The sequence below is a fragment of the Danio aesculapii genome, chromosome 2, assembly GCF_903798145.1.
Source record: "Danio aesculapii chromosome 2, fDanAes4.1, whole genome shotgun sequence".
NCBI lineage: Eukaryota > Metazoa > Chordata > Actinopteri > Cypriniformes > Danionidae > Danio > Danio aesculapii.
In genome coordinates, this window is record NC_079436.1 from 47368907 (window position 1) to 47391966 (window position 23060).

Genomic DNA, 23060 nt, shown 5'->3' on the forward strand with positions numbered 1-23060 from the left:
CGATTCAAAAATACACAAATCCAATACGTAAAATCAAAACTTGATTAAAAAATACACAAATCCAATTTGTAAATACACTGTTTAATTTGTGAATTCAAAAAACAATTCATAAATACACAAATCTAATTAGTAAATTCAAAACACGATTCATAAATACACAAATACACAAATCCAATTCGCAAAATCAAAACACGATTCCATAAATACACAAATCCAATTCGTAAATTTAAAAAACAATTCATAAATACACAAATCCAATTCGTAAATTAAAAAAACAATTCATAAATACACAAATCCAATTTGTAAATTCAAAACTTGATTAAAAAATACACAAATCCAATTCGTAATTGAAAACACGATTCATAAATACACAAATCCAATTTATAAATTCAAAACACCATTCATAAATAAACAAATATAGTATGTAAATTCAAAACACGATTAAAAAATATGCAAATCCAATTCATGAATTCAAAACACGACTCATAAATAAACAAATCCACTTTGTAAATTTCAAAACACGACTCATAAATAAATCCAATTTGTACATTTCAAAACACGACTCATAAATAAACTAATCCAATTTGTAAATTTCAAACACAATTAATAAATACACAAATCCAATTCATGTGGTGAAAATATTTTTTATTCACATTTTTACATGTGAATTGTGTGAATTGTGTGTTTAGAAAATGTACAAATTTGATTTTGTAAATGTGAATTGTGCTGTGCATGTATGAATCTTATTTTGTAAATGTATTATTTTTGAGACTGATCATTTGCTTCTGCATTTGGAGTGGCAGTCCTTCCATATCCATAATATAGCCTTCCTACCTATAATATTCTTAATCGAGCTCCTCTCACTGTTAGTTTGCTACAAGTGAATGATACACAAAAAATCCCCGCCCCCTACTCAATATTCCAGTTTAGTTGGAAGTACATAAAATTAAATGAAAGTCTCAGCAAGTTCCAGTTCATGCAGATCTGGTTTACTATGTTTTGTATAAATTTACTGTTCAAATAAAAAACGTTTAAACACATAAACATTTTTTGAATGTGCAGTTTAATAATAGAAATACTGCACAAATACATCTTTAGTGAAGACCCCTTCTCTACAGTATTAAACAGTTAGACACAGCTTTTTTGTTGTTTGCTTGTTTGTTTGTTTGTTTGTTAGCTTGTTTGTGTGCCTCCAGTTAACATTTACGTTTTTGGTTTTAGTTACTAGAGCCCTGAATTAATTTAGGGCCACCACTATATTTAACATATAGGCCTACCACAATATTCAGTATAAAATTTTCAAAATGAAAACAACTACAGAACAAGCAAATAAATCATTATTTGCTTAATTTAATGACCGACTTTTGAGCATTATTGTTAAAAAAAAAACTAATTTTGTTAAATTTTGTAACTAATTTGTAAATAAACAAATTCATATTTCATGATACACCATTAAATAAATATTTGTAGTTTAATAAAGCTCAATCATTTCAAAGCAAATATTTACATCTTAACTGCCTTTCTTACGTTTTATTTTGTCTCGATTTTCATTACCAGATAAAAAATTACAAATAATAAATAAAAAAAACAAGAAAATTCAGTCCTCATTTACTGACCCTGCACTAGTTCTAAATATATTAGAGTTTATTTTTTATGATGATCATAAAATAAAATATTTAGAAAAAAAGTGGGAAACAGTATCTATTGACTTCCATGCTTTTTTTTCTATGTATGGATTCTAGTGGCATCCAACATTTTTCAAAATATCTTCTTTTGTGTTTATTGGAAAAAAACTAAAAAGGGTTGGAACCACATTAGGGAAAGCTAATGGTGAGTAAATTTAACTATCGCTTTAATATAAATTTACCTGGAAAAAAAAATCCAATAGTGAGTCTATTTTTCCTAAAAATGTATCAAAATTAAGCAAGATTGCACTTATATTTATATATATATATATATATATATATATATATATATATATATATATATATATATATATATATATATATATATATATATATATAAATTCCCTTTAAATGTACTCATGTAAGTATGTCTTTCTAACCCAGCTGAGTGACCAAGTGTTTTCTTCCATATAATCGACAGCTTCCTCATAAATCATGCTGTAAATGCATTTAATGTGTTGTTGCTGTAATTACGTGAAGCACTCAGTATTTTAGTAACAGAACAAGACTTTCCTGAAGCAGTGAACCACACAGCTGTGTTTATAAGACACACTGAAGCTCACTCTTCTCTGGACTGCTGCACCTTCCTTAAATTTAAATCATCTAATCATATTTAATTACATTAATGACTTCAAGCCTTGCATACAGTGCGACTAACTAGGGAATATTTAAGCGATCAAAACAAAGATGTAAATCCACCAGAGGATGACAGTCTGGTTATTTCCGGTGTAATAAACTCTCTAATTATCATTGGCCCGGCTCTCAGATGAAAGATCTTTGTTTGGGATTCAGCATATTGGAGAGAGTTGGCTAAGGCTATTTTGTGAGTTCACATTTACAGTTAAAGTCAAATTTATTAGCCCTCCTGTGAATTTCTTTTTCAAATATTTCCTGAATGATGTTTAACAGAGCAAGGAATTTTTCACAGTATTTTCTATAATATTTTTTCTTCTGGAGAAAGTCTTATTTGTTTTATTTCGGCTAGACAAAAGCCGTTTTTTTATTTTTAAAAACCATTTTAAGATCAATATTATTTGCCCTTTTAAGCATTTTTTTGTCTACAGAACAAATCACCATTATACAATGATTTGCCTAATTACCCTAACTTGCCTTATTAACCTTTTAAGCCTTTAAATGTCACTTTAAGCTGAATATTAGCATCTTGAAAAATATCAAGTAAAATATTATGTACTTTCATCATCCCAAAGATAAAATAAATCAGAAATGAGTGATTAAAACTATTATGTTTAGAAATGTGTTGAAAATATCTTCTCTCTGTTAAACAGAAAGTGGGGAAAAAATATAAAGGGGGCTAATAATTCAGGGGGGCTAATAATTCTGACTTCTAACTGTATGTATGAGAACGCAGTGTTTTTCTCTGTACTGTATTTCCACTTGTATCTTTTCATGCATTTATGACTGAGATTGAGGCAGGGAGAGAACAGACTGATAAGGTCATAACCGTGACGTTTACTGCCATTCTGAGAAGGTTGCATTTGGTTAATTTTTTGCTATTTTTCTAGGAGAAGCAATGATAAAAGAGATGGAAAATTTTGGTGAAGAGAGTGAGATTGGGAAATGATCTGAACCAGAATAAGGGTCACAATGACTTGACATTGAGGAATGCAGTGTCGGGAAGTAACTTAAAGAAATACTTGTAAATAAACCAGGAAAGACGACAAATGAAAGATTTGAGTGAACTAATTCTTTGTTAAAATTCAATAAATAATTTGCAATTAAACAAGTTAAACACTAATTAATTAATTTTTTAATAAATTACCAAAAATACAGATATAACAACACATCTGTGTTATTTTAAGTATCATTGAGACACTATAGATAGATCTGGAATCTATCTATAGATACATCTGGAATAGCAAAGAAAGTGTTCTTGCAGGACTCAAGATTCTTTGGATTCATCTTCAATGCCTCCTTCTCCATCTTACCCCAGACATGCTCAATAATGTTCAGATCTGGTGACTGAGCTGGCCATCCCGGAGCACCTTGACCTTCTTCGCTTTCAGGAACTTTGATGTGGAGGCTAAAGTATGGGAAGGAGCGCTATCCTGCTGAAGAATTTGCCCTCTCCTGTGGTTTTTAATGTAATGGGCACCAAAAATGTCTTCATATCTCAGGCTGTCAATGTTATAATCTACTCTGCAGCTCTCTTGCATTGAATGTAACCACAAACCATGATTTTTCCTTCAACAAACTTAACTGATTTCTGTGAGAATCTTGGGTCTATGTGGGTTCCAATAGGTCTTCAGCAGTATTTGTGATGATTGGGATGCAGTTCAACAGATAATTCATAAGAAAAATTTACCTTTGGCCACTTTTCCAAATGATCAACTAGAAGTCAAGTTATTATTTGTTGCTCTTAAAATTGTGATTGACAACAAGACTTTTGTCAGGTAGTGTATACATTTAAATATATTAAAATATTCTGAAGAAATGTTGGTGGATGATATGCTTAAATGCAAATAAACTTAAGCTTACTATTAAGATAAAAACAAATAAGCAAATAGGCAGAATAACAAATGTTTTTAATACATACATAAACTATAAAAACGTGCACAATAATATATCAAATCCATTTAACATTTGTCAAATATATTTGCTCTTAAATGAGCCCAAAGTCTGCCTGATGAATATTCTGTATCCAAAACAATAAACAAAGCTCCAGTATATACTCAATGATGGACTCAACTCCCCTTTGCATTAAAGTGGACTCCAGGTGTACAAACAAAGTCAGTAAGTGGCAAATCAAGTCCAGGCACCATATCAAGCACAAAAGAGAGGTGTGAGTGGGAAGGAGTTAAGAGAGAGGAGAGCCATAAAATGAATGAGGGTCTCGACCCGCGGTCCCACCGTTACCAGCGTTTACACAGACAAATTGGACTGAGCGATGACATGCATTATACATTAGATGACGCCTGTCGGACTAATGAGATGAGAGATTGTATTTACCCAGCATGCCTCTCAAGAGCTCTCGGCGCCTTATGAGTGACAGTGATTGGTTTACCTGCTACTATAATTTCAACACAGCGGTAATGTAAACTGCTTTAGTTATGACAGTACATGCACATAAATGTGTTTTCCAACTGAATACCAAAAGAGTCATTTTGTTCCAAACTGATCTGAAATGCATCTAAATGTACTAGAGAAACACTGATTTACAGGTCTAATCATTTATTCTTCAGAAAATACATTCATAATTACAAAATCAAAAGTTTGATTGTTGAAAAAGAATGGTTACCAAGAGCAACCAGGAAAACAACCTAATATTTGCCTCCCACAACATTTACATTTCATTTATTTCATTTAGAACAGGTTCTCGAACTCAGTCCTGGAGGGACGGTGTCCTGCAGATTTTAGCTCCAACTTGCCTCAACACACCTCCAAGGAGGTTTCTAGAAAGCCTAGTAAAGCTGCGGTCACACTGGACTTTTCTCCCCATAGTCTTCCATTCATACACATGTGAATGCATCAAACCGGAAATGCAAGCTCATGCGACAAGTTTCACAGTTCGCTGCGTTGCAAAGTTCAAGCTTGGTGAACTCTGACCTGTGAAATCGTATCACTTGTAGAATCCACTTTTTCTATTAAAAATTCGCTCTGCGCCGCGGCACATGGTCTAACAGGGTTGAGCTTATTCTCTTAATGAGTTATAGGTGTGTTTTAAGAATAAACCAATCAGAGTCTCATCTCTCATTTCCTTTAAGAGTCAGTTGCTTTGCGCCATGGTATATTTGCTATTTAAAAGGCAAACTTTGCAAGTGGAAAAAATTAACACTTCACTAGCGAGAAAACAGTTAAATAGAGCATCTACAGCACGAGAATGAGAGAATGAGCCTCCTCATCCTTTACTATCACTTTCACTCTCTTTCGCGGATAAGGAGATGTGTTGTATGCACAGACAATCATTAGCCTAAATAATTAATTTCCTTTGTTAAGCGCAAAGATTTGTTTCAAAACTATTTCTAAATTCAGTTCTAATTTCTTGCAAATGAATAAATGAACAATAATAACAAAGGGTGGTCAAAAAACTGAGTTGTATCCAAATACACATGCTATGCCCCATATGGTCCAAAACCTGACAAGTGGACAAATCTAAGCTTGTTTTTATTAAAACAAATATAAATATACATATAATACTACTAATAATAACAACATTATACAAAAGCAATGTCATGTCAATGTCAATTCATAAAAAGTCATGAATAAACTGAAAAAAAAACCCGAGATACAGAGGGCATGAAGGCAGTGGTTTTTATATTTATGTAGAAAAGAATAATTTTTGTAATATTTTAGTCCTTTAATTCTTTTTTCATTTGTAAATATATGTGTGTATTGCTGTACATCCTGCATGTATTAAGCAATGTGTGAGCGAGGCGCACAACTAATGCATTCTGCGCTGGACTTTAGACCTGCTCTCAGCTGGTCTATTGTACAGTCTATTTTAGTTCCTTAAAATAGCAATGCGCCAACAATGCGCCTTAACACGCCCCTTATCTAGACTGAAACACCCATAATTCCATAAAGTGGCGCAAATGGATTTGCCATTTAAACAACGTGCCGAAATTATGGTGTGAAAATAGCAACACATCATAGAAACACGTCTTGCGTCATATTGCGCCGGGCGTATGATAGGGCCTATCATACGCCCGGAAGTTTTTATAATAAATGCATATGGAGAAGAAAAGATTGTCTCCTGCAGGTGGTTTGTCAATCTCACTCAGCTGCCTGAAGTACACTCAGAATTCGAGAAACCCAAGACTTGAGGACTCTGGACCTGATCCAAGATCCATGCAGTTTTAAGTATACATTTTAAATGGTCAGCCAGGTCCGAGTCGGGTCCCAGTATATTATGTAATATTTTGGTTTGTGTGTAATACCAGAGTCAATTGGACACGGAGAACACCGTATCCACCAGTGATCAGTCGGCTGCAATTCGCATGTGTTTTGTAACTTGCAACTTGTAAAATTAGGATCAGATGTAAGCAGAAAATAATGTGCTTGAAAACACATGCACAGGTCGGTTTCAAAAGCCTTGTGGTGCAGTGCGGTGATATATAGTACTGAAGTGCTCACGGCAACCCGAGTTTGATTCCTGGCTCAAGGTCCTTTGCTAATCCATCCCCTTCTCTCTGCTCCTCATGTATTCAATTTATCTTCAATGGGAATGCTGATAATAGAATTCTTTGAAATGCAATACAAATGCGCCACTTGTTGCTTTGGTAATGTACATGTAATGTAAACAGTGATATGGATGATGATCAAATATTTCTGGTCTTGGAACTCTTTTTTTTCTGAGATTTACGTCATTGAATAACTATAAATAAATAAATAAATAAATAAATAAATAAGTAAATAAATAAAAATATAAATAAATAAATGAATAAATAAATAGCACCCTTCTGCCTAGTTATCTACAGACAATCTGGCAGCCACCCACAAGCAAAATATCTCTGGCCTAGCTCTGGCCAATCAGCTTTTGCTTGGCCCACATGCCACAGTGAATTATGGTACATGACTGGACCAAGTCTGGGCCAAGTCTAAGCCAAGTTAATAACCCATAACTGAACCGGAACTGGGCCAGGTATGTTGATGTGTCATGACTGCGATGAAATTAATAAACCCATGAATCATTGAGCTTTAGGCGTGCTATGGGCATGCTTTTTCTCGAAGCGACCTGATTGGTAGAATTTTTTTCTTTATTTGAAAATACTAAAAATGTATTTTAAAAGTGGGTCAAGTCAGGCCAAACTTAGATGGCCCACATATCAATTAACATCATCTGGGCCAAATACTACATTTTACATCTGGCATCTTAAGATTTACATCTTAAAGATGGTGCCACCTCTGCCAAACCAGGGCCATGTTTGACCCACTTGCTCTATGCCAGTGCCGTATGAATGCCTGCTGTGCCTGATTTATGCCAAATCTGGGCCAGAATTCTTTGCTTCCTGGGCAGGCAACAGACTGAAGACATCATGTGCACAAACTACATCTAAGAGTAGTTAGGCCAAAAGGTTTTGGGTTTTTCTGCAACTTATTTACTGTTGTTAATAGCAGTTTGCTGTCAATATGTGCTGATCGGGTACAGTCGAGTCTGTGTTTTACAGCCGGGTTCAAGTCTAGCACATTCAAAACATTTCACAGCTATGCACGGGTTCGCTTTCATTTTTAAATAACATTCGGGACAGGGTCAGTTCCATGCAGCATATTTCTGCATGTGTCTTTGGGTTCAGGTACAAATATTTGGACCCGAGAAGTCTTCTACTCAGAACTGCACAATGTTTCTAGAAACATGAAGTGTTTATAAGAAAGTGTCTGGTGCATATGGAAATGAGAGAGTGTGTCTCCAACAAGTGGTTTGTCAAGTCCACTAACCTGCCTGAAATACACTTAGAATTCCACAACTTTTTTCAGAAACATGTTTTATAAGAAAGTATCTGGTGCATATAGAGAGGAAAGAGTGTGACTCCTACAGGTGGTTTGGCAAGTCCACCAACCTGTGTGAAGCACACTTAAGATTGCACAACTTTTTTCAGAAATATGGAGTGTTTATAAGAAAATGTCTGGTGCACATGGAGAGAAAAAGTGTGTCTTCTACAGGTCATTTTGTACCCTCACCTGCATAGAGCACACTGTTGAAAATAAAAAGGGAATGCTATTGTTGAACATTTAACAATGTGTCTCCAGATGCTCTAGCTCTAGCCTAACATGGTAGTAAGATCGTCATAGACAAATGTCACATATTTTCTTTAGACAATGTTAAAATCCAGTTTGTGAGCTCTGTCCTCCCAGCCACTCCGCAACAGTTCCCTCTGCCCAATCACTGGCACAGCAGCCTGAAACACCACTTCAGACTGTACCTGCATTAAACCCCGAACTCATTACCCTTCATTAAAGCTCTTGTCTGGTGAACATTCTGCGTCTTGATTGCACAAAAATTACACTCCTCATTGATTGCACTCAAATGTGTGCATTGTGCCACATCTTTTATTCTCAAAACAATAAAACCCCTCTCTAAAAGCACTAGCACCAATAGGTCGCTTTATGCTCCGTTATATCTTTAATTTGATAAAAAGTACTTTGGCTTTCTCTATAGGTAACCACCTGTTATGTACATATCACAGCAATTTGTGACTTGTTTAGACAAAGCTGTCCACTAAACGAATTCATTAAAAAAGTAATTGCACAACTCTTTTTTTCTTCTACTAGTAAAGCCTGTAAGTTTATTAGTGTGGCATTTAAATGTGTAAAGCCTGTCATATTTGCGTTTGCGTGCCTCTGTGAAATAGTGACTTATATAATGTAATTGCTATGTAATGTAATTTAATCCTTATTTATTGCATGGCATTAAGGAGTAATTGGCAGCGGATAGCACAGATAAGGGAATGTCTGAAATGAGCTCATTACACTGATAACGTATTTAGAGACTCGCCATGTCAAGCAGGCGTTTATACAGCAATGAACTGTCTGATAAAGAGAAAAAATGGATAAGAAAAAAAAACACAAAGTGAAAGACAGATATAGACAATAATTTTGCATTAGGATGATCAATGTCAGGGTATAAAGACATTACATCGTGTTTTAAATGAAAGCTTATAGACATATTGACACTGAAAACACAAAATGATGAATACTGCACAAAATAAAACAAGATATTTTCATTTGAATAAGTAATTTAAAGTAATTTAGTGCTCAAACAAGAGAGTTAGGTTGATATATATATATATATATATATATATATATATATATATATATATATATATATATATATATATATATATATATATATATATATATACACACATACATACATTGTTAACCCTTACTGTAGATTATGCAGTAAATAACTGTAAAATAGCCATTGTTTTGCTGTAAAAGAAGTAGGATTTGTATGAAATTGTGCAGTGCAAAGAATAAATTACAGTAATTTACTTTCTGTACTTATCACAGATAGTAACTGTGACCATAAATGGTAAATTACTGTTCAACCATTACTGCACCATCTACTCTGATGCTTTATGTTGCTATTTATAGAGAAGTGTATTTATATTAAGGCAGACAACAATGATTTAGGCATTAACACACACATACGCAAGCTGTCTTATTCTAAACACAAAGTTGTTAGAAAAAGTTTTCAGAAAATGCTGGCCCTTTATGGGAGCCAGGTGTTTGATTTGTTCACTTCAGAGTGTGCTCCATTCGGTCTATCAATTCAGATACAGAGTCTGATTTGTTTTAAGCCATCAATATGAATCTACAATAAGTAAATGTTCAAATGTTTTTGAGTTTCTAAAATAAGTCTGTGTTTTAAGTTGTTTTGTTGTTATCATGAACTGTGTACTTGAAAGCTATATTGTTAGCTAGTTAGCCTCTCCTCATATAACTTCTTATTTACTTTTAAGTACATTTATTAATTGGATATTGCAGATTGCCATAATGTACAGATGCAAACAGTATTCTGGCAACTAAGCAGTTTTTATACACATAAAAACCATTAAATTCCAATCATCTCAGTTAGGTAACATGTGTACAGAAATTATCACAGGGAATCACAAAAAATATGATACACATAGCCATCCATGCACAAACCTCCACTGTCAGATCCCAGGTTGTGTATTTGTTGCTAAGTATTTTTCAGAACTTTGTTTCCACCTATGAATTTATATTATGGACAATAGAAAAGTTTGTTGTCTTGAGGTTTTTTTAAGTAAATAATAATTACAATAATAAAAGATTGGATCCTTTGAATTTTTGGTGTTGCCGACTTTAGTTTTTTTATGACTATTTGAAACTTTTTTATTGAGAATTGACGCATTGTATGTGCCTGTGTTTCACAAACATGTTTCTAACCATATGTGTGTGTTCTTTTAATATGCTTAATTTTTCATAATTATTTGAAACTTTAAAAAAAATAATTAATTGTTTTGTGTTTTTTGATGTTCAGTTTTTGTATGCATGGTCAGCAGCAATGAGGAAACAGTAACACATTTCAACATGCCTAGTTAACCTAATTAACCTAGTTAAGCCTAGTTAACCTAGTTAAATGTCACTTTAAGTTGTATAGAAGTGTCTTGAAAAATATCTAGTCAAATATTATTTACTGTCTTCATAACAAAGATAAAATAAATCAGTTATTACTATTATATATGTTGAAAAAAATCAGCTCTCCGTTAAACAGGAATTGGGGGAAAAAATAAACAAGGGGGCTAATAATTCTGACTTCAACTGTACGTCGGCGGACTTGAGAAGCTGAGAGGAGTTGACCACGACAATGGGGTTCGAGTCTGGTGAAGAAAAGTGGGTAAGACAAAAGCAGAAGCCAAATAAATAAAATAAACAAGTAAATAACAGTGAGAATGAGGTAAAACCTATAAAATGTGGTAAAATCTGTCTTTTTCTGGATTGCCTTTTAAAACTGTCGGTTGGGTTTAGGGAAGTGGGAGAGAAATTTGAGATCTCAAAAAGCGTACACAGAGGCCTCTGGTGGATTCACAAAAACAAAAACTGCAAAAAAAAAAAAAAAAACAGCTCCTGGCATGTATTTGGAGCTCTCCAGAAATGTATATAGTGGAATGTTTTCAGAATGAGTCTGGGTTGCAAACATCAGTGCTAGTTGTGTTGCCTTTTATGAAAAAGATGCCCTGAAAGCATGTTATCAAGACCTCAATGTACTGTAAATAAAGTCAAAATGATCAGGCTTTTCTGCACATGTTCTGTACAGGATAAGGATCACACTAATTGTGTAGATCAGATTAGAACAAAAACAAGTCACTGAGTAAAACATGTATTATTAATGTAAGCCTGTACAATTTTAATTCAAAGGGACGTAAACATTTATTCATTCACTATTCATCCTTTAGCTTAGTCCCTTTATTCATCAGGGGTCACCACTGCGGAATGAACAGCAAACTTATCCAGCATATGCTTTACGTAGCGGATGTCCTTACAGCTGCAACCCAGTACTGGGAAACACCCATACACTCTCACATTCACACTCATACACTACGGCCAATTTAGTATTTTCGATTCACCTATACTACATGCCTTTAAACTGTGGGGGAAATCTGAGCACCCGGAGGAAACCCACAAGAACTCTGGACTCGAATTTCTTGCTGTGAGGCGAGGGCATGAACAGACCGTGTCGCTGAGGCATGAACAGATTTTTCATATTTTTCTTATATCGGTGTGATTTACTACATTTTATTCAGACTTAGTAGTTAGAGTAAGCCTTTGTGCTGAGTGTTGTATTATTCCGAGTAGTTGATTTCAGGGGTCCTGAGAACTGTAAGATATATCTGTAGATGTACAGGCAATTAGCATGTCTTTTTAATTAAATACCTGAATGCTATTTTTTTTTTTTTTTTTTGCTCTTTCCCAAGCAGGTCATTCGGAAGCTGTGTGACTAATTAAAAACAAAAAAAGTGAATTGTGGGGGAAGTAATACAAATGTGTTCGCACTACCTTTTGTTTTGCTTTAATTCTTGGCAGCTGCGCTAAAGACTGTCATTTTGTTTAAAGATGGGGCTGTAGAGCATCCTGTGTACTCATCTCACTAATTAGCTTTAGTGCTTGAGAGTGAAAATAATTGAGACCTTGTGTCAAGACAATGACAGGTCGAAGAGAGAAAATAGCAGAGCTTGCTGATGCACTGTATATTTATGAGACGAGACGAGCTTTGTTGGATGTGCAACAAATTCAGAAGCAGGCAGAACGCTTTCGTTTTACTCAGATGTTGAACAAACATTGTAAATTAACTAACATTGGGTATTGCAAGAGTTAATTGTGTGTTAATGCAATAAATGATACTTTTCTTTTTAAAAAAAATACATTTTAATAACATGGATAGTTGGATGGAATGACTGCAGGATAGTACGGTGGAAAGCTAAAAGACCAAGAAGATAGAATGAGAAATGGATGGATGGAGGAATGACAGACATGATTAATTCACAGAACATAGACTGATAGAATGATAGATTAATGGATGAAGGGAGGGACGGAGGGAAGGAGGGAGGGACAAAATGACCAATGGATGGATGGATGACATAAATGATGAATTTACAGATCAATTGGATGCATGGATGGGTGGTTGGGTGGATGGATGGATGGATAGATGAGTGGATGGATGGATGGATTGACAGATGGATGACAAATTATGAAATGACGGATGGATGGATGAATGGAAGGCATAAATGATGGATGGATGGATGGATAGATGAATGACAAAGGATGGATGGATGGATGGATGAATGGATGGATGGATGGATGGATGGAATGATGAATTGATGGATGACATAAAGTATGAATTGACAGATGGATGGATGGATGGATGGATGGATGGATGGATGGATGGATGAATGGAATGATGAATTGATGGATGACATAAATTATGAATTGACAGATAGATGGATGGATGAATGAATGGATGGATGGATGGATGGATGGATGGATGGATGGATGGATGGATGACAAATGATGAAGTGACGGATGACAGATGATGATGATGATGATGATGGATGGATGTACGGATAATGACAAATGATGGATGAATGGATGACAAATGATGAATTGATGGATGACAAATTATGACTTGACAGATGGATGGATGACAGATGATGATGGATGGATGGATGACAAATTATGAATTGACAGATAGATGGATGGATAGATGACAGATGATGATAGATGGATGGATGGATGGATGACAAATTATGAAGTGACAGATGACAGATGATGGGTGGTTGGATGGATGACATAAATTATGAATTGACAGATGGATGGATGATAAATGAAGTGATGGATGACAGATGATGGATGGTTGGATGGATAGATGGATGACATAAGTGGATTAATTGATGGATGGATAATGACATAAATGGATGAATTAACAGGTGAATTGATGGACGGATGGATGGATGGATGAATGGTTGGATGAATTTACAGATGGATGGATTGGATGAATTGATGGACGGATGGATGGATGGATGGATGGATGGATGGATGAATGGTTGGATGACTTTACCGATGGATGGATTGGATGAATTGATGGATGGATAGATGGATGGATGAATGGATGGATAACCAGATAGATGGACGGACAGATGGATAACATAAATGATGAAATGACAGATGATGGATGGATAATGACATAAATGGATGAACTAACAGATGAATTTATGGACCGACGGACAGATGGATGGATGGATGGATGAATTGGACAAACTGATGGGTGGATAAATGGATGGATAGCTGGATAGACAGGCGGACAGACAGACAGACCGATGGACAGACAGATGGACACATGGATGCATTGATGGATGGATGAATGAATGGATGGATTGATTGACAGATGGATGAGTGGATGGATGGATGGATGACAAATTATGAATTGACGGATGACAGATGAGGGATAGATGGATGACATAAATGGATGAATTGATGGATGGATAATGACATAAATGGATTAATTTACAGATAAATTGACAGACGGACGGACAGAGGGATGGATGGATGAATAGATGGATGATTTGAAGGATAGGTGGATAGATGGATTGGATGAATTGACAGATTGATAAATGAATGGATGGACAGACGGACGGACGGATGGATGAACAGATGGACTGACAGAAGGATGGATGGATACTGAACTAGATAAATGTACTTGGCTCCATTGCCAAGCATTGATTGTGTTTCAATAACAACCTAAAAAACTGAATATACGCTGAATGTCGTGCACATGTGCTTGTCAAGACCCTCAAAAGAACAAAGACATTACACAATCATTATCTTTCCCTGCAATACTTTTTAATACATATTACAATTTCATGAAGGATTTCAATTCTTGGTGACATGTAGTCAATAATTTATTGACTCGGGCTAAATAATGGATGGTGCATGTGAGAGATGGATCATTAGGACGACTCTGAGCCTCTACTAAGAAACTGTGAGATTTCTCATCAATAAATAATGGGTTTAGAGACCATTATCCAACATTTCACTAAGATGAATTAAACACACCCAAAACCACAATGAAGCCTTAATGGTGGCTAAAAAAAGTATTGAACTCAGCCAACTGGAGGATGAGGATGGAGGATACCTGAATGAGATCATAATGATACTTCATTCTCCCAATGAGTCTGTCAATACAGTTGTAATAATAAGAAATTATACAGCTGAGAGTTGCACATTTTGGGAAATCGACCAACAGAGACACACAGGGAATGATTTAAAATTAAGTTATGTGTAACATCCTTAAAGGAAGCTTTTTTTGCCAGATAATGCAGCCTTGCCAGATAATGCAGCCTTGCTATAAAGATATATCTCAGGTAGTCAGGTAGGACAGGCCAGAATTTAACTTAACAGTAAAGACAGTTTATAAAAACAATGAGACAGGTTAAAAAATACATCTGACTGATGACCACCAGGTACTTTTTTCTGGTGTGATTTTGCAGGACAGTGTAGAATGCATGGGGGAGAGGTACATTTAATACTATTAATCTACATAAATATTGATTTATAGTGCATAACGTGTAGCGAGTGAGGCCGGGCAGAGAGCCATAAAGGCATTCAAGGTAGGTGGCGGGAGTGCTATTTACTGACATCTGCAGGCATCACCTGTCTCGAGTTTCATAAAGGAGCTCTGGATGTTAAAAGGAGGAGAAACAGAAGTAAAAGACAAGAGAGGACCAGGCCTGGACACTTTTGTTTTCGGTTTGGCGTCAGTCTCTGTGTGGAGCTGCCGTTGGTTTGTTTTATTTTCTCATTAAAAAATATCTGCCGCAGGGTGCCAGGACGGTTAGAGGCTGGTGAAGGAACGGTCTGCCTGCTGCCGTCTTTTTGCATGGAGAAGAGAAGTGGACGCGGGTTCACCACCAGTGGGGAAAGAGCCAGGAACCATCCCAGCAAAGGTCAGGGGAGTTACCGCCGTCTGCCATGAAGCCAAAGCCTGCTACCATCCGAAGCGGGAGTGGACCAAGAGACAAAAGCATTCCGCCAGCTGGAGGAGCCGTTGCCGAACACCAGAAGATGGACTGGTGGATGGATTCCTCCATAGGGCTCCCAGCACATCATCGTCAGATCTCTGGAGGACTGAGTGGCAACGTGTTTAGGAAAACCAAACCTCTTTTTTTCTTTCAGTCTTTCCTCATTCTTTCATCTCCTTTTTTCTCGCCCCATTACCCAGGGCTCGCAGGTGTTGTTTTGATGCAATTTGTGCTGTTTTGGGGACTGTCGCTTTAAATTCAAATGAGATTGTGCTCCCAGCCCTCTTTTCAAGAGGTTGGAGCTACAAACATCTATGTGTCACCATAGCTGGAGATTCAAAACTCTAATGTCGCAAGGCAGCTTCTCTCTCAAGGCTATCTATGTTAATGAGGGAACGATAGTGACTAAAGGGCGGGGTTTTCCCCCTCTGATGACGTTTACAAAGGGAGAATCTCAATCAAAGTGTTTGTGCAGATTGTTTTTATAAAGTTTGATTATAGAGACTGGCTATATTCACACACTGTTGCCACACAACTGTATTTAAGCCCCTAATAAACGTGTTTTTTGCATAATAGGTCCCCATTTATGAAGGACAAAACCTGCAAACACAATAAAACATAAATAAATAAATAAATACACAAATAAATAAATAAATTTGTGAAAAAAATCCATAAATTCCTGCATAAATAGAACAATGAATAAATAAATATGCAAATAAATGAGTAAATGAATCCATAAATCACTACATAAATAAATAAATAAATAAATAAATAAATAAGTGAGTAAATAAATCCATAAATCATAAATAAAACTAAAAATAAATAAATAGGCAAATAAATGAGTAAATGAATCCATAAATCCCTGAATAAATAAAACAATAAATAAATAAATAAATATGCAAATAAATAAATGAATGAGTAAATGAATCCAAAAATCCCTGCATAAATAAAACAATAAATAAATAATTATGCAAATAAATAAATAAATAAATAAATGAGTAAAAAAATCCATAAATCCCTGCGTAAAGAAAACAATAAATAAATAAATAAATAAATAATTAAATAAATAAATAAATAAATAAATAAATAATTAAATAAATAAATAAATAAATAAATAAATAAATACGTAAATAAATAAATAAATATGAATACACAAATTCCTGCATAAATAAATGCATAATTAATTAATAGTGCGGGCTGATAAATAATTAAATAAATTATACGAATGTTGGGGAAATAAGAAAATGCTAAACTGAAAGTTGGTTTCCCTCCCTTTAAGATGCTTATTCATATTTGAATGTAATTCTTCATTTACTTTTATCATCTCAGCATGCTAATGAGAGGCTGTCTGTCAATCATTAAAAGGCGGTATTTGTGCCATCATTGGTTGATCGTTAGAAAATTTAGCACGCTATTTTTTAACTGGCTTGCGGGATTACGTTCAAAAATGAATAAACGTTTGAAAGGGGGAAAACTTTCAATTTTGCATGTTCTTATTTTCCCAAAATTCATGTAATTTATTTAATTACTTATCAGCCCGCACTATTAATTAATTATATGTTTATTTATGCAGGAATTTGTGGATTTGTCAGATAATTTATTTATTAATTTGTGTATTTATTTATTTAGTGCCTTTGCAGGTTTCGTCCTTCGTACCCTTAAGATGTTTTTATGAAAACTGCCCCAGATTTGCACAATTATTTCAGAGTAATGTTTGTAGGACCTTACTCAAACTATGACAAAAGGCAAAAGTGGATCAGGTGAGCCTATAGAGTATATTATCAACCAATATTCATGTTTGAGGTCAGTGTTATATTACAATACTTTTCTTGATGATGTTTCCATGTACTTCATGCCCTCTAAAAAAATCATTCAAAATGTCTTATTAATCCTACAAACAGCTCAGTAATGCTTTCAGGCTAACATGCCTCAGCACATGCGGAGCTAGCTGGCTAATCAGTGTGTCTGTCAGCACCTTCGGACAGTAATAGCCCATTTCTCACTGATAAAGAGTCAGTCACAGACATGCAAACGCCCCGCGGTTCAGATGCTGGCTCTGCTGCAGACCCTGGAGAGTTGGGACAGTGGTTCAGCACATGGGCCGGACCAGCGGGCAACAAGCTGGCTAGCTGCTGGCTGTTACTCGGCAGGAAAGCTCATCTAGCCTGGCTTTCCAGATCTCCTTGTTGGACCCCTGTGGGGGCGTTAGGCTCTCGTGGGTCACATGTGTCTGAGACTGATATGAAGAAGGGTATAGGAGCCTTTGGGGAAAGCTGGATACCTCCATCTCTCCCTTCAGCTATAATAGTATCTCATGATATGGATGCAGTCGAAGTCAAAACGATTAGCCTTCCTGTGAAATTGTAATTCTTTTAAAAATATTTCCCATGTCCTGTTTAATGGAGAGAACATATTTTTAAACTTAACATATTTGTTAATAACTAATTATATATATATATATATATATATATATATATATATATATATATATATATATATATATATATATATATATATATATATATATATATATATATATATATATAAGTATATATTTTTTTTATCTTTTTATCTTTGACATGACAGTAGATACTATTTTACTAGTTATTTTGCAAGGTACCAGTATTTATCGAGCGCACACATATGCTATGGCGCAGCCTACGCGTGGACGCATAGCCCATGCCATGGCTGTCGGCAACGCTGATGCGTACCTACTGTAAATGTAACTACACGTCGCAAAAACACGTAGCGCAAGCTCTGTGATTGGTTGGCTTGGTAGCGCTGACAAGTGTGGGCAGAGGTGAGAGCCATGCAAGCCCGATGCAGCGAGTGTTTACAAGTGTGGAGTCTTGTGAAGGAGCTCCGGATGGATTCTTTTGTTTTGTGTTTACCTTATGATTAAAGTTGTTGCACGTCCGCTGATCCAGGCCTCAAAATTAGTGAGTTTGAGCCACTTGTACATTCAGGTAGCATTCAAAAAAAACAAAATACCAGCGAAGAAACTCGACACAGAAGAACATAAACACCTTACTGCCAGCTAGCGTCTCTGAAGTGTTATTGCAGAGCAACAGAAACAGCGTGCCGATGTATAAATGCATGGCTACGCACAATGCAAGTGCAGTTGGTCACGCCGATCACTTGATGCAGAAGTATAAACCAGGCTTTAGGCTGCAATTACACTGCAGATCCCGATGGTCATTTTCGATTTTGTGACTGTATCTAGTTTTTTTGATGACCGGCTTACATCATCCTCTAAAAGTGACTTGTGTCCGGTTGTCTGTATTTACACTGCACACAATGACAAGATGCAATGACCAGAAAAAAAGAACGTATGTTCTTGCATGTTCTCCCCGTGTTGGTGTGGGTTTGCTCTTGGTGCTCCGCTTTCCCCCAAAGACATACGGTATGAGTGAACTGAATAAACAAAACTGGCCATAGTGTATGAATGAGAGAGTCAACTTCAATACTTAAGTTCACTAAACTTAAACCATGTCCACTGAACGCAGCATTAGACTGTCCATTACACTTGTACAGTCAAATGTTGTCAACTTTAACCTGAGTTAAGACAACTTCACTATTTAAGTGAAGTAAACTTACAATTTGAAGGCAGCACAAACACTTTTTTTTGTGTTGAAAGAACAGACAATTTTACAGTGTACTTAATCGCTTTATACATGCTTAAGTGCTTTAACCTAATTGTTTTGTTCAATTCACGTAAATTTGCAAAAACAATTAAGTTAACAATCAATTTGTGATGGACATCAAGGAATTGTGTGGGACCCAGCTTTTTTTTTACAGTGTGTATGCTTATAATAATGCTTAGGTAAACATTATTAAAGGATGTAACAATGAAGTTGAGACTTTTTCTCAATAAATATTATTGTCAAATAATCATAATTCAAACACATTATAAGGAATATTGTTCTAAGGCCTTTATCTATCAGATTGTTATAGCCTGTTTATGTTTTTAGCATTCATCTTCTGTAAGAAAACCAATTATTGCAATAGTTGAGATAAGGACTCCAAAAAACCCTTAGATCACATCATTACACTTTTCAATTCAATTCAATTCACCTTTATTTGTATAGCGCTTTTACAATGTAGTTTGTGTCAAAGCAGCTTCACATAAAAGGTCATAGTAAATTGGAACAGTGTAGTTCAGTTTGTAGTGTTTAAGTTCAGTTCAGTTTAGCTCAGTTCAGTGTGGTTTAATAATCACTACTGAGAGTCCAAACACTAAAGAGCAAATCCATCGATGCGCAGCTCTACAGATCCCGAACCATGCAAGCCAGTAGCGACAGCGGAGAGGGAAAAAAACTTCACTAATTGGCGAAGTGAAGAAAAAAACCTTGAGAGAAACCAGGCTCAGTTGGGCACGACCATTTTAATTTCTCCATTGGCCAAACGTCTTGTGCAGAGCTGCAGTCTCAGCGGTGGAGGCTGGAAGCTGGCCTCAGCGAAGACACGTCTGTCCCTGGAGCGTCACAGGAATCAGTTGTATTGTCAAGTCCTGTCAACTTGACTTTACACTCTTAAATTTACAACAGTTATTGTTCCTAGTGTATTTGGGCCTTGGCATTTGAGAAAATGCAAACATCCAGCTGGTAAGCAAGTACATTTCACCACTGACACTGCAAACGGCAAGCGTCCTACTTCTCTCCTAATAGACTAAATGCTGAAGCGCTTCCCTGCTGGGTTGAGTTGGTATAAATGTATTGCAGTTACTTCTGACAGCGAACGCCACCTCTATTCGCTATATCTCTGATAATGCACTCGACCTTTATTCGTACCATGCGTTCTTACATTAAGAATTTGTCATTTCCTGCCAGTGTGTTGTCAGGAGCGCAGAAAATATCTGTACCTTTCTGCAAATAGAGGCTCGTTCCCTCTCCTTCCTGCGCTTGTTTAATGAATCCGTGTCATAGGAAAGATGGATCCTATTACAGCACGTCCCTCGACTCCCATCACATTAGCATCACCGGGCGGCGAGAGGAAGCGTCCACAATGGCAGGTAATAATCATAAGCTATCTTGTACAACATCTGAATGTCGTGATTACATCTGCCAAGATGGCTGTTCAATGAACCAAATGGCTAAAACGCATCATTGGGTTCAATAAACCACCGTCCCGCACGTTGAGCTGATATTTTAATTAGGAATGTATACGCAGTTAGCGTTTCTTTGTGGCAGTGGGTTAATGTGAGTGATTTTGTGGGGAAATAACCTGAGGGTATGATGGTTTTGACTGAGCATGCGGATGGAAAACGATATCCAAAAAACATCATCAGACGACATGACATTTTCAGGCCAGTAAACCATCTGAAATGGAGCACGGAGAGTTACAGAAGGAGCAGACACCTGCAATGACAAAAATAAACCTGATATGAACCATTACAAACAGGAGTAGCACTGAACCAAATCTACAGGCTGCCTGATCACACGGCAGTTTACACTGTTACGTGAATGATGTTTTTATTTTAGAAGGAAAATTGTGATAAGATTTGGAAGTACACTGAAAAGAAATGTTGTTGTTTCAACTTAAAAAGTAAGTGTTTGTGCTGCCTTAAAATTGTAAGTTTACTTCACTTAAATAGTGAAGTTGTCTTAGGTTAAAGTTGATAGGACTTAACAATACAAGTGTAATGGACGTCGTCTACGTTAGTTAACTTAAATAGATAAGTTGTTGTAATAAAAAATTATGTTGATAATAACTTATAATTCAACTCTAATGGACTTGGTTTAAGTTTAGTGAACTTGTAAGGGTCCATCTATTAGTCCTATGACAGAATTAACAGCATGGGTGAAGGTTAAATGTGTGTAAGCCTTATTAGCACATGTAAAAAGGACCATTTTTATTTGTTAATATTTATTTTATCTTGTTTTCAACTCCGAATTTAATCTGACTCAAATTTATAATCATTTAAATTTAGATTCAGCAAATTCAAGCTGATCACCTTATAGGTTGTCATTTGGTCTAATTTAGATCGATTAACCTAATAACTCCTAAGTATTTTAGGTTTTGTCAGTATAGTGGCTAATTCGTATGAATTCATTCAAGTTTAGTCGTACAAAAACGTAACATTTTAAAAAGGATTTATATTCACTAGCCCCTAAATCAAAAAGTTACGAATTGCCATGAGATTGCGTTGTATATTCAGTTAATGGTTCATCGTTTACCCGAAGCTGCTTAGAGTCAGTATGCTAGCCAGTTACATCTGCTCACGGACACATCCTCGCCAGTTCTGGTTCTTAGATAGAGGATGTAACTGTAAACTAATTTCTTTTAAGTAATATTAACCTGCCCCATGCTTTCTCATACATAAAGAAAGTTTGATTTAGCCACTAGATTATATCATAATAAGTCAGTAATTGTCAGAAATCAACAGGTCTCTAATGCTGTGCCTATCAAAAGTGCTTGAAAAAGTATTAGCAGAGCAACTTATGGCTCATTTAGATAGAAATTCCCTCTTACATCCAATGCAGTTTGGTTTTAGAAAAAAATAAATCATTCAACTGAGACAGCTTGCTGTTACTTTTTAGAAATGATAAAGACAATTTTAGATAAAGAGGGGGTGGTGGGAGCAATCTTTCTTGATTTACGTAAAGCATTTGATACTGTTAATTATGACATTTTAATTAACAAATTAAACAATTACAATCTTTCAAAGCAAACACTAAATTGGATAAAATCGTACTTGAGTGATTGGAGTCAATGTGTTCAGGTTAACAATTTTAAATCTACCATTAAACCAATTCAATTAGGAGTGCCTCAGGGATCTATTTTACGACCTTTACTTTATAGTATTTCTATAAATGATTTACCAGCTATATGCATTGATGCTGATTTACTAATGTACGCTGATGATGCTGTGCTTTACACTTATGAAAAAAATCCAACAGAAGCTGCTACAAAATTAACAAATAAAATACTAAATGTTTTTAAATGGCTGCAAAATTCAAATCTCACCTTCAATGTTGAAAAGAGTGTATCCATGTGTTTCTCAAATAGGTATAAAGTTGGAAATGTTTTAGAATTGTTTATAAATGGGCAAAGTATTAAAAATGTCACTGAATTCAAATACTTAGGTATCACATTGGACGCAAACCTTAATTTTAAAACTCACATTAAAAAAACTTGCTACCACACTGAGATTCAATCTAAGAAATTTTAAACATATCAGAGATTCTCTGATTATTCAGCTGACTCTGGTATGTATATAAATATTATGATTGTTCCACATTTGTTGTACTGTATAACGAGCTGGTCCCAGGCATGTAAATCATTCTTAACACCGTTGGAATCATTATAGAAGAGAGCACTTAAAATTCATGATAAAAAGCCTCGGTTGTACCACCACTGCAATATCTTTAAAAAACAT